Genomic DNA, 12,012 nt, shown 5'->3' with positions numbered 1-12,012 from the left:
ACTATTTGGTTATGTTCCACTGCTCTTAGCTGATATTCCAACAGTAGTTTCTATTTATTCTCTTTTATATTTTATATACTAGAATTCATTCTAGTGCAGTGTTGTAATAACGGTTCTATCAATTATCAACATAACATTTAAAATGATCAAAGCGTCACTACAGTCATGCCACCAGTGTTCACTAAACTTCTTATTTATACTTAGTATGGAGTAATGCATCTCTAGTCCTACCTTGTGCTAGAATTTATCAGCAGGTGGGTGATGTATTGTAAAACATGTTTTCATTTTATAGAAAATATTCCATGTGTTTTTTTTTAAAGCAGAGCAAAAGCCTTTTTGGTGGAGCATAAGGGGGAAATACTTTATGTATGTATTATTGAAAACACTGGTGGAAAACTGCAACACTGATGTACCTGAGGTAAAACTACAGAAGAGGGACAAGAAAAAAACAGCATCCTGGATGGGCATCTAATTTCTTTACCCATTTCTCCTAGATTATTATTCTTTTTGACAAGAGGGAGTTCTCTCCCTTCGGAGTGAGTGTGTGTCTGATGTGCCAGTGGAAGTATCAAGGTGGTTGAGGGGTTGTTTGTTTTCTATTTCTTGTTGCTCTTGTGTCAGTGGCCAGTCTGGGAATCTGAACAAGTACCAAATGATGATGTCAACCCCAGCTAAGATATGGTTCTGTATTTTGAAGTTAAATATTTGTGTCCAAATAAAAGGGTCTTCTGGTTGAGCTTGCTATTTGCCTGCTGATGAGTAAGTGAAGTTAGATAGCAATAAGTTTTGGTCACTGGCATCTTCCATCTTCTCTTGGTGTGGCCCATACCAAGCTTGAAGACCTTCCAGGCACCCCACAAAAGCTAGTTGTGAAGTGGATTCAGGCTGGAAGATGGAGGAGTTGCCTCTGGCAGTCAGTGCTGAAAATTCAGTTGTTGAAAAACTTGAGTAATAGAAAATGCTAATGAAAAATACGGTGGTACCTCCTCTCAGTCTTGTAACGGTCAACTGTAGTGATTTACTGAAGTTAGGCTGCTTTTCTCTGCGTACTGAGAACCCATTAAATTTCTTGGGTTTGATGAACAAAGTTTTCTTTCAAACATTGCAGTTCCCAGTGCCTTACATAAAATATTACAAGCAACATAGGAAATCACAAGAGTAAACCTGGTAAACATCACTAATTAAGGAACAGTTTTTAAAACATTTTATTATGTTACCTTAAATTTATTCTGAAATTCATTACCTAAGCATACGTGAAAAGATTACGAAGGCTTTATTTGCATCTTTTCACGCAAATAAGTTTTTATATAAAAGACGACACCAAGTTGTGGGAATCTGCCTGAGGGTAGGAAGGCCCTTCAGAGGGCCCTGCGCAGGCTGGATCACTGGGCTGAGGCCAATGACATGAAGTTCAACAAGACCAAGTGCCAAGTCCTGCGCTTTGGTCACAACAACCTCAGGCAATGCTACAGGCTTGGGGCAAAATGGCTTTCCAGCTGCTTGGAGGAGAAGAATCTGAGGTGTTGGTTGACTGCCAGCTGAACATAAGCCAGCAGTGTGCCCAGGTGGCCAGGAAGGTGGATGGCATCCTGGCTTGTATTAGAAATAGCGCAGCCAGCAGGAGCAGGGAAGTGATCATCTCCCTCTACTTGGTGCTGGTGAGGCTGCACCTGAAGTACTGTGTTCAGGTTTGGGCCCCTCGCTACAGGAAAGACATCGAGGCCCTGGAGTGTGTTCAGAGAAGGACAACGAAGCTGGTGAGGTGTGTGGAGCACAAGTCTTATGAGGAGCAGCTGAGGGAACTGGGATTGTTCGGTCTGGGGAAGAGGAGGCTCAGGGGAGACCTGAGTGCCCTCTACAACTGCCTGAAAGGAGGTTGTGGCAAGGTGGGGGTTGGCTTCATCTCCCGGGTAACAGTAATAGGATGAAAGGTTATGGCCTCAAGGTGCACCAAGGGAGGTTCAGGCTGGATAGCAGGAAGACTTCAGATAGAGGAAGACTTTCGTCTCAGAAAGAGTGTTGAGGCATTGGAACAGGCTGCCCAGGGAGGTGGTGGAGTCATCATCCCTGGAGATGTTTAAGGAAAGGGTAAATGTAGTATTTAGGGACATGGTTTAGTGAGCAATATTGGTCATAGGTGGACAATTGGACTAGATGATCCTAGAGGATCTTAGAAGTCTTCTCCAAAATTAATGATTCTATGAAAACAGTGCAAGTTTATTGTAACTGTCTTTCTTACTCATTGTTCTTTCTTTCTTTTTTATTTCATTATCTTTCTCATTGTTCCTTCTTTCTTTATTTCTCTAGAGCATTCCCATTTGTATTACTAGCCATCTGAAGTGAAATGCTACTTATGTTCGTATGGTGGTGGTTTTTCAAGTTCAAGTGCCTGCATGGTGAAATTTATTTGCAAAGTGGTGTTCTTGTCACCAGTCAATTCATTTTAAATCTAATTATTTTCATAGAGCTCAGACCTTCTAAATGAGCATGCTTTTTCTAATGTTAAATACAGCTAAACCAACCTAGAATGAATTGGAGTGCTGGCCTAGAAAGGGAAGGCTTCACAGCCCATTACCGATCTCCTGAGCCATCTCATCCCCTTGACTGGCATGTAATGTTTGTTTAATATAAAATTTCCATATAAAACAAAATGGAATAAAACCTAAAAAGCAGAACAGCATCTCCTTGACATCAAGACATTAAAATGTGATGGTAGTGAAAATGAGATCTTTTTTCATAAGTGCATTAGCGACCTTAGGGGAACCCTCAGCAGGGAAATGCCACAACAGTGAGAAAAAGCTCTGCTGAGAGATGGGGGTGGGCGAGTGTTTGGCAGCAGGGGCTGAATTTGCTGGGGAGTTTTGTTTTCAGCTTTGAGACTTGGTGGGAGCCTGGGGGGATTTCTAAAATAAGCGCTCTGGGCCAGTCTGTCAATGTGCATGTTACCCAGTATGGTGGGGCAGGAATGGGCCAGTGTGCAAGTTTCTGAGGATCCCTATGCATAAGTAAGCACATCGTTCTGTGAGCTGCTGAGGATTTTTATGCACGAGTGACTGTTTCCATGCTTGAAGATGAATAAATAACATCCAGAGCCTCCAGTCATTCTGAAAAGGCTTAATCAAGGCTATCAAATAACTTGCACTGTCAAAAAAACATATCTTGCTGAATTTATTCATGAGGCTTCGGGGGCTGAAGTAAATTCAGTATTCCAGCAGCTTCTCACAGGTTCCAAGGAAGACAGCGACCCCTAATTAAGACCCTTAAAAATGTGAAATAGAAATGGGATCAGCTCTGTGAAAGGTAGCAGTGATGTGCTCGCTGTGTCCTGTGCACACATCCCCTGTTGTGGGATGCTCTCAAGCTCCACAAGCATCTCCATGGCCACTGGTGGACTTGTCTGGCTTCACCCTGCATCGGGCCTTGTCATGTTCAGCCACTGGTGGGGTGGGGATTACAGTGCATGGCAATGAGGACAGTACGTGTAAAACGTGAACGACAGCCTGCAAATATTTGCTGAGGGGTACAAGGGTTTCAAAGCTCACTAGCTGAGCATATGTTAACATTCTGCACCACCTAGCTGCATTTTCACGCATCCCTGCTGCATCTGGCTTTTCCAGCAAGGTACTCCCTGTGCCTGCCCTGGCATCCCACAGCCCCTGCACTCATTGCATTGTTTCCTTCTGTCTGTCACAGGCGTTTCCCATGGGGGCTTTCACAAGGGATGCAGAACTCTGCAGTCACCTGCTGCTCCCAAGGAACCAGATGTTCGTGCAGCGTGCTTGCTGCCGGCTGAGCTCTGAATACATGGACCTCTGCTGGGAACTCACTGAAGATTTCCTAAAATGCTGTTTGTTTCAGCACGGGTGTCACAAAGTTGAGGAATGAATCCAAATTTGACCCTCAGGAGGCAAGGTACAAGTTTTGAAGTTTGACTCATTAGAGAATGGTGTCATTTTTTCCACTGATAATTAGGTAGCCACTTAAAGAGCAATGGGAGAGTGATTTGGAAGTTTAAAAAAAAAAAAAGATAAATTCTTCCCTTTCAGTAACTTCTATCTGTAATTACATTGGACTTCCTCAGATTCAACTACAACAGTTGCTCTTCAGCCTGGTGCTGATCTCATCCGAATGATTAGGGGCTAGCAGATGGCAGTGTTTGCATCAGAGGTGAAGCTGATATAAAGTTTGGAGTCATTTTCTTATTGCTGATATTTTATCCTTGCTAGGTATGAGTGTACCCTAGAGGCTTACAGAGAACTCTGTGTGACAGAGCCCATCTACAAGAAAAGCCTGAGTCAAAGTATTGAAATAAAAGTAGTTACTGACAGCTGGTCAAATAATATCAGCAGAGAGTTTGCTAACCTATCTTTGTTGTGCAGCTCTCTCTCTTGTGGAGCTGTTGTAGCTAACAAATAGCATGTGGGAATACTACAGACATCTTTGGAAAAGAAGAACGCAGAGATAAATGCAGATAAACATGTAATGCAATTATCCAGCTTGGAAATGAGTTGCAATGCAATTTTTTTTGCCTTTCCTTTTGGGAATTTTACAGAAACAGTCCTTCCACTTCCATTCTCTGATAGAAGATGGAGCTCCTAAGCCTAATACACATTAGGAGCCCTCAAAAGCTTTTGCTTATTATTGTCTGAAAATAACACCATCGCTGCCTACCGACTCACTGTGAGTCAGTGGCTGTGACGTATTCCCTAGCAGAGGCTTGTTGACAGATGGCTGATCAGTAAAAACTCTGAGGCAGTCCTGAATAATGTGGGAATGCTCCACTTTGACCAGAAGATGGGGATTTCTCCTCCTCAGGGGCAAGTGGTAGAGATCTGCTCTGGCTGGGCGGCAGCTGGAGCTCATAGCAGCTCTGCCCAGGTGTTGGCTTGAAGCATCCTGCATTCTGTTCTGAGCTCACAGAACTTGGCTGTTGTTTCAGTCTGTTTCTGGCCATGGGTCCATGGAAAACTAACCATGTTCCAGCTCTTGGATGTACAGAGTGAGCAAGGTTGCTTGCATGGCCTAAGGCTGGCACTCCGATTCCCTGTCAGCCCACAGTTACAGAATTGCAGACTTCCTGAGCCATGACGTTATCCTTTTTCTGTGTTTTCCTATTGATGCTTTTGCAGCCTTTCATGCCTTTTGTGCTCGTCTCAGAAACGATTCCTGCAAACAGGAGGAAAAGTAAAATTGCAATTCTTATGTGAGAATTTCTAGTTGCTAAATATGTCATATTACTAATTTATTTGCTTTCAAATATTGACTAAATAAAACTGGGCAAAGCAGGGCTGTGGAAGACAGAGGGAGGGAAAGAAGGACACATAGCATGCCAGGCGTGTGTGCTTCCATAAGGAAGAGCTGTGTGAGAGAAGAGGGCAAGATATGCATTCCCCTGACATCTTGAGCAAGTGAATGTGCAAAGATCTCATCTGTGAAGAGCTATCACACAGAAAAGAAGAAGGTGGGAAACTTATTTTCGCTTTGTTTTGGAACAGGTTGGATTACATCTTTGCCACAAAAGGATGGAGTTTCCAACCCTTCCACTTGCAATGGCTCTGTGAAGTCATATTTCTGAGCAACACGTAGCTGGTGTAGAAGGTACACCATTCAGAGCAGAGCTGAAAGCTCTGTTAGCAGGGAAGAGGGATGAGCACCCCTCTCCCTTCTCACTTCAGACCCTGCCACCTTGCCTGTGCATGTAATACTTCATCATGCAGACAAAGTTTGTGCAGCTTTCGGAGCTAAGGAATCAAAAAGTGTAGCTGGATTTATCTAGCCATCTGCAGCGAATTGGCAGATGGAGCAGAGAAGCTGAGATGGTGCAACGAACCAGATGCACCTACAAAAAATATCATTACTTTGAGTAGGACATGTTTGAGGTCAGATGCTGAAGGTGGACTGAAGCTATGGGCAGACAAATTTGGAGGTGGAGGAAAGTTCACCTGAACATAAAACAAATCAGCATTTCATATAGGACTTGTGAATAAAAAGGAGTCAAAATTCCATCCATTTTTCCTCATATCATGAAGTGGGTGGAGGATGTTGAACTTTAAACTAACTACAAGGGCCTGGATTCACTACTGGTAGCAGAGCTGCACTGGAGTCGTCTGTCTGGCCATAATGTAACTGATTTAGCAGAGCAATGAAAACTAACATAGTTTTGTAATGTTCAGCCAGTAATTAGCAGAATATCTGTGCATATGCACAAAATCACTTGAGTCAACAGTTTGATGGCAAGTGGAAGGTATGAGATACTACACTGGAACTAATATTTGATATAAGGATTAAGAGAACTTTACCTTCTTAAAGTATGTTGAAATGTTCACAAGGAATATCCTTGTAAACAGTGGGAGTTGTTCTAGTTACACTGCATGAAGTAGCTGTAATAAGTTAGAAACTTACAGATGCTATTTTTCATCACATTCCTCTCAATGTAACATATTTTTTTTTAAGTCAAGTAATACAGTATTCAGAGTAGCTGAACATTAGACTATAATTCATATAGTGCCAAATTTCTTCATGAGGAGAAAATCATCTATTAGATAGAGCCAGTCAGTGTATCACAGCTTTCAAATGAAAGCCACATCACTTTTCCTTTTCTATACATTGGTTGTGTAGGAATATGGTGAACATTTAACACATTCTATCTGTATTGCAAGTTAAGTGTGCAGCAGCAGTATGTTAATTTCTCCACTGTAATCTCTATTTCTCCAATCTCAGTTAACACAATACTAGTTAAAAGAATTAAGATGAGGGTTATGGTGGATAAGATCTGAAATAAATATTGATTTTGGAATTATTTATTTAAAAGTCATCTTAAAGAACAATGACAAATACACTCTTCATCTATAAATTTTGCATGTAGTAATATATCCATGAAATTAATGAACTACTTTTCTTCCCATGTGGGGTATCTGTGCGGCAAGCTTTTAGGATCTCAAGAAACTATATATTTTCATAGCTGCTCATGAGAGTAGCATGACACTTGTGCTAATTGAATGGTACTGGATTGTTAGCTTTAATCTGCGATGAGGTTTCCATGGTGATATCACCAGATGAGAATATGGACACTACAACAATTTCTTTGTGCTGATGTGATTCTGAACTGTGTACTTAGCTGAGGATGAAATCCCTGTTTTATTGAAAATGAATGGGAGTTTGATGTTGATTTCAGTGAATTTGTCATGGTCTCTGTTGTGGCTGGATTTGTAAACATACTGTGGAGTCATAAAATAAAATAAAAAGTCATCAGACTTTGCTGACGTTGTAACCCATACCCAGGCCAACCACATCTCCACAGTAAATAAGTTATGCAAGCCATTTCCCTAATAACCCAGACTCTTAATCTGCGCTTATTTGATTTCATTGCATAGGAGCCTGTAGAATGGAATTGGACCCTACTGCATAAAGAATTGTAAAAGTATGGAAGATGGTTCCCTTTCAATGAGCTTACAGCTGGGTACACAAGACCTTTTGAGAAGAAGTGGGAAAGAACTAGGTAAGAAGTAGCAGTCAGTGGTTACAGCATCTTGGTTGCCGTATTACATCAGGTTTGGTGTTTTGCCATTTTAGCATTTGCCATTGGGCTCGAGGAGGATTTTGAAGAAAGACAAAATGATTTGTACCTGTGAAGCGGCTGGAAGAAAGCATGGCAGTGCTTCTTGACAAATGAGCAGGCAGCACAGTCTGGCAGCATGGGCAGGGAGGTGGGTGAGGATGCAGCAGTGGCAAACCTGAGAGAGTCTGTGATGTCCCTGAAGGTGAAGTTGGTAGCAACAATTAGGTGTGACTGAAAATGGAGAGCTAGCTGAGAGAGATAAAGAAAAGGAGGAAAGGGTCAGTCAGAAGATGATGATGATGATCTTATAACAGTACTCTCAATTGACCTAAACAAGCCAAGATTGCATTTGCCAGGCCAAGGAAGCTCCTGTAAAGACAAAATGTGTGAGGCTCCTGTTAGGACATGAGATGGGTGCCTAGATATGAATATTTAGGTGCAGATGTGGGTAAGAAAGTCTGTAATTTTCAAACTATTCTGCAAAATAAAATTGGCAAGATTTACATGTAATCAGGGTAAGAGAATCTCTGGAGGGCTCTGATTCTAGGCAGTTTTCAAACTTTTCTACCTCTGTATGCTAGTGAGACAGCCAGGTACCAGGTAACAAAGTAGAGAGAAGCATTTTTGTAATATTTTAGTGGTTGGACAAGGAGCACAATTACTTGTAGAAGGTCAAGAGGTATTGAGGAAGAGTACGAGCTGTGATCTTAAAAGTCATTTCTTTTGGAGCACTAAGTAAATGTTTCTCCTACCAAGAAAAATACCCCATAAAATCACCTTTTCTTTATCCTTGTGTGAAAGTTGAATGACAAGCGTATGAAAAGATTCAAGAATGAAATTTAAGGAAATTGAGAAAACATATAGATTAAAGATAAAAGTATGCATTTGGGTAATCACTTAGGACTTATTTCATAAGATTTTTAATGAATATGAAAAAAACAATCTCAGTTTTATGGTTAGCTCTTTAACTCGTGTAAATATTGAGTCAATCCGATACACAGGCGTTGAGATCAATGTTTTTAGTACTACACCGCCCGAGAACTGTTCACATGGAGTAATGATGACCTCTTGTGGTCACACGGTTAAATTTCACATCCCGTTTATTAAGGAGTTTGACTTTTTATTGAATTTGTGCAAACCAAAAGTTACGGCAGTGTGCTAGCCTACAGGGAAGTACCGTATTTTCACTCTTTATGTTAACTTAAGTACAGAGACGAAAAATTCTGCATTAGATGGTTGGTGAAAAATGTATTCCTTTCTTGCATGTAAATAATCTAACTTACGTTCAGGTTGGCTTGTGTTTCTAACAATACTTCATGCTCAGTATGTTCCCTAAGAGTTAGAAAATTATCTATAATAATACAAAACATTTATGTTATTTAAGTTTAAGCTGTTCATGTTCAACTATAATCTGAAAGTTAAAACTCTTTTGACTGGCTTGAAACTGGGATTAAGCCCTCCGTGGGATTGAGAAGACAGTAGAAAAATTTCTAATTCACTATATTGGTGAAGGAGCACATCTAAACCTTGGAATAATCTTGGGAAGCAAGTCTTTGTTCAGAACATGGATATAGGCTTTGTTCCCATTGGGTATCATTGTAACTCAGAGCAAAATTCAGAGGCTGAACTGAGGTACTTGGAGGCATATATTTCTGGTGGCTGATGCTAGCACAATGCAAGGATCTTGGGCTCCAAGATTTAAGACAGTCACTTGTGGAAGGTAGTATAACACGAACTGGAAGCAACAAAGGGGAAAGATCCCCTCACACTGATTTATCGTAGGGCTTTTCGTACCTTCCAGTGTGTTACCTTGTTTTAGCCATACAGAAGTTGGATGCTGTTCTGGATTGTATGGCTTCTAAAATCCATCCATTTCCAAGGTCCTGTGAATAAGTCACCGTGTTGAGCATCAGAAAAAATAGAACGCCAGAAGAAAACAATTTTCTTTCTGTACAAATCACTCTGCTACACATGAAGGTAGCATAGATAGTTCCTAAATGAAGAGAAGATGTTGCCACTATCTGTGGTACTGCAGCATACCAAGTATGTGATTTGTTTATTTTCCACCTACTCTAGTGGCTGTGTCTCCAGGGCTAGTGGGCTCAGTGTTCTAGTGGCATTACCCAGCCAGTTGTCCAGGACTAATCATGGCCCACAGGACCTCTGTGGTCCTGCAGTTCAGAAAGACAGAGTAATGCTGCAGTATTGCTACTTCTTGGAAGCTTGCAGCTTACTTTAAAATGCTGCGAGGGAACAGATATTGGTCCAATCTCTGGCATCAGGCAAAGCAGCCTGAAGCAACTTATGAGAGCAGACAGTTCCTCAGGGCGATGACCCACAGCCACAGATGAGCTCTGAGGATGTCCATAAAATTCCTCACACAGAGGAACTGGCCACCAGGTACCACCTAACTGCCCTAAAAGTTCGAAATATATTCACAGAGGAAGAGGAGCATTTTTATGGTGTTGGATTTTTCCTTCTGCTTTAAAATAGAGAGGGAAGATCAAGACAATTTTTGCTCCGAGAGAAGACACTCATCCAGAAGACCTTTCAGTAACACAGAAGGTGCCAATAAATAGTAAAAATTAAAGCAAGCAAACAACGACAACAGAAAACAGTTGAGCATTGGCACAAAACTCACAAGTATAACTGTCTCTGAAAATTGCACACATAGATACATCAACAATCATATGATCTTCCACCACTCTTAAGAGTGTTGAATAATTACTTTCAAGAATGTAAAGTAAATTTCTCTTTGCCCCTCCAATGCAGAGCCCTAACTTGACCCTGAGATGAGGAGAGGCTGTGAGGTTTCTCATTCCTTGGGGTGGAGAGGAGAGCTCTGCTTTCTCTGGCCACTTGGGAGGTCCTAGCAGACTGAAGGGTTGAGGGCTTCCTGATAAATCTTTCAAGCCTCCTGTCTTGCAAAAACTTGCCTAAAGGCTGATTTTCTAATAGCTGATTTTCTTTAAGCTGGACTGTGAAAGGCTTGAAATCAGATAAATAAAATATTTCTCTTGGGTCTCTCCAGACTATTTGGAAGCAAGCAGGCATTTGGGAAGAGAACTTTTTGGACTACTTGTTGACTTATACGTGTCAGATTCATGAACTGGTAGGTGCATTCAATTACCAAACTGAGTGCTCTGTTTAGAACAAAAGCATTCGAGGCAAAGAAACCAGAACAAGGCCATGCTATGCCTATGAAGGAACTTGGGTACTTTTATAAATGCATATTTTACATTTATATTTGTTTTTGTCTTCTGCAATATCAGCCTTCCCACCTATTGAAATGTTTTGCTGTTTTTTAATTAATGGATTGGATATTCAGAGGAAAACAGTTTATAACAGAAGTGGTATTTGCCTGTGTTCATGGGTAGCTTCAGAGTCTGCCAATGAATTAGTACAAATCTACTTTGAAGATCAAATAGTAGTATCTAAAGTTTGAGACGTGTAATGGAGTAGAAGCCCAATGCAAATTCTTGAAACGCTAACTAGTTGAAAAGTTACATTTTTTAAAAAATGTCTCATAAATCATGGACCTAGGAGTGATATTTAGTATTAAAATCAATATTAACAATTTAAATGTTAATAACATCATTAGTGTTGTAAAAAAATCGGAATGGGGAATCATAATGGATTCTCTTACAGGAATCCTAATTAGACTTTGCAGTCTTCAACAAAAACAAACAAACCATGCTGACTGCAGAAAAGCCTTTTCTTCTCCCAAGACAATGTTATAATGAACCATTAAATTGACTTGTATGACAACAAAACTTTTAGTCTCTTTGCAAAAAGAAGCTTTTAGACAAGATACTGACTAATGCATATGCCAAATAAAGGTGCAGAGTCATAAAGGGATTCGAGTTTTAACTGTCAGACAAAAGGCAGCACTATTTCAAACTGCTGTGCTCAATTTTATGTAACAAACAAACAAAAAGATTAGAACTAGAATTTGATGAGCAAACTTCCTTGAACTGCTTATTTGCTAAAAGTACATATAAATCTTTCATCAGTTCTTATACTGCATGGACCATCTTTCTGTCATTCTAATTGCAGTGATAAACAACCAGTAAATGTACGAGATAACAGGACAAGATACAACAGCTAGGACTATTATCTAAAATTTAAATGCATTCTCTGAAATATTCAACTGTTAAATCCAGAACACTCAGTTTTCGAAGGCAAGTCTTAAAGGAGGAAAAGTACAAAGGGAATGAGAAGTGATAATAGCCCCAAACCAATAAAAACTATCTCAGTTCTATTGAATTTTAAATAACATCTATTTGTACTTTTTTCTTTAACTGTGTTCAAAGCCTTCATAGGCTCTTCAGAGATCAGGTAAGGAATATCCTTCCGCTAAATTTAAAGAAGGAATCCATAAGGAAAATGAAAAAAAAAAAAAAAGCAAAATTCTGGGTTTTCATCTTTTTCATGTGCTTGGCATCCTTAGAATT

General features: G+C 40.4%; 1 long non-coding RNA gene across 3 annotated transcripts in view; it reads left to right on the top strand.

Moving 5' to 3' along the window:
• Positions 1-12,012, top strand: part of LOC110398183 — a 20,370-nt gene extending 8,358 nt beyond the window's left edge. For 2 of the 3 annotated variants that reach the window (XR_002438251.1, XR_002438250.1), the window contains exons 2-3: positions 3,694-3,912; positions 7,374-12,012. This is a non-coding gene — a long non-coding RNA (uncharacterized LOC110398183). The remainder of the gene's footprint in view (positions 1-3,693; positions 3,913-7,373) is intronic. The other variant, XR_002438252.1, reaches the window with a different exon arrangement.

The sequence above is a fragment of the Numida meleagris genome, chromosome 4 (genome assembly GCF_002078875.1).
Source record: "Numida meleagris isolate 19003 breed g44 Domestic line chromosome 4, NumMel1.0, whole genome shotgun sequence".
Taxonomy (NCBI): Eukaryota; Metazoa; Chordata; class Aves; order Galliformes; family Numididae; genus Numida; species Numida meleagris.
This window is presented reverse-complemented; position numbering and strand designations above follow the sequence as displayed.